This window comes from Acyrthosiphon pisum, chromosome A2 (assembly GCF_005508785.2).
Source record: "Acyrthosiphon pisum isolate AL4f chromosome A2, pea_aphid_22Mar2018_4r6ur, whole genome shotgun sequence".
Classification (NCBI taxonomy): domain Eukaryota; kingdom Metazoa; phylum Arthropoda; class Insecta; order Hemiptera; family Aphididae; genus Acyrthosiphon; species Acyrthosiphon pisum.
The window spans coordinates 112,837,348-112,838,941 of record NC_042495.1 but is presented as its reverse complement, the minus strand read 5'-3'; the positions used below and the strand labels follow the sequence as shown (position 1 = coordinate 112,838,941).

The following is a 1,594-nucleotide window of genomic DNA, read 5'->3' as shown; positions in this document are numbered from 1 at the left end:
AAGTTTGTGTGTTGAGAGCACCAACATACAAACATTTTTTCAGAGAAACTATCTCTTAGGACTACCCTTTTGACTGGGTTTCCGATATTTTAAGAAACTAAATTACGACTCATTTTGAGTACAATTACTTCTACGTAAAAAAAAAAAAAAAATGTTGTTTTAACCGATACAGTATAGCTACTATGAAATATTTTAATGTTTAGAGCAGAATAGAAAATGAATCATTGCAAGACCGATTATTCAAAACTCATCAGTAGGTATATATTATTATACATCTTCAGGGGTCGCCAATATTTTCAAACAAGTGATCCATGTTATAAATCTTATGTATCTGGTGATCTACCACTACATTTGTACGGGTAAACTTTTTAGATTTTTACATGCAAAACACACTATATAAAAGTGTGTTTAAGTCTTAGAATGTACGGTTATTCATGTAATAATTAACAGATGTTGTCGGATTAATAATTAATTAAACCGTCCAATATTCCTCTAAAGATCTTTAACGACCAAAAACGGTACTACCCGACCACCACACCCCCAATTCCACCACCCCGGACTCCACAACGCCGACCGCAAACACTCCGACCACCCACACCTGCGACACTGCCGCCGTGAACGCTACGGGCGTGTCAGACAACACCGTCGTTATAATATCGATGGCTTAGTGCACACTAGTTATAAGTCACAAAAGTGAAATTGTGCAGGAGAGCTATTTTAAATTTTAACTTTTTTCAAACCCACTTAATATAAGTAATATTTAATCTAATCGTATTTTCTAAATTTGTATTAATAAAAAAATATATGTAGTTTCCTTTTAATATATAAGTTTAATTCATGTAACATGTATTTATTTATGTTAATGACTTTTTTTAAAAAATTATGTGGAGTTATAACTATTTGACAAAATAAATTTTGATAGACATGGACTTATAATATTAAATGGACTTATAACAATTACTTTTTGTAAAACACGTAATAAAATTAATAATTCTCACTTTTAATAAAATATCTTTAATCAACAAAATCAAATGTAACATTATACCTTACAATAAAGATTAAAACATAATAAAATTAAAATCACTTCCTTGAGATTAAACAAAATACAATCAAATATAAATAACTAACAAAATCAATTATAATTTTGCTAATTAAAACAGTAACACTTTTAATAAAATATCTTCAATTAACAGAATCAAATGTAACATTATACCTATTACATTTAAGATTAGCATTTTTTGTATTGACAGCTTTATCACCAAATAAACATACTATGATGGAAAATAATAATAATAAATTCAAGTTTGGTAATCTAAAATTGTATTTTTAATAGCGTACCTGGTCTTAAACTTTGTTTTTTTCCATACTTTGTATCTATTAAACCATCTGTTCCAAATTAAAATGTTATAGATTATAGTAAACAGTAGGAACTAATTTAATATTATTTTATATATGAATTAATAGGGTTTGGAACATTAATTTAATATATAATTATATTATATTATAATATTATAATATTAAATAATTAATTCATTGAAAATAATCAAATGCAATATTTTATTTCAAACCCTGCGTATTAAAAATAACTTACCTG

The 1,594-nt window shown here is 26.7% G+C and overlaps 1 long non-coding RNA gene across 1 annotated transcript; it reads right to left on the bottom strand.

Moving 5' to 3' along the window:
• Positions 1 to 991: 991 nt before the first annotated feature.
• On the bottom strand, positions 992 to 1,462 carry LOC107883069. The gene is made up of 2 exons (XR_001679068.2): positions 1,339 to 1,462; positions 992 to 1,271 (listed from the first exon to the last, which is right to left on the bottom strand). It is a non-coding gene; the product is annotated as an uncharacterized LOC107883069 (long non-coding RNA).
• Positions 1,463 to 1,594: the final 132 nt, after the last annotated feature.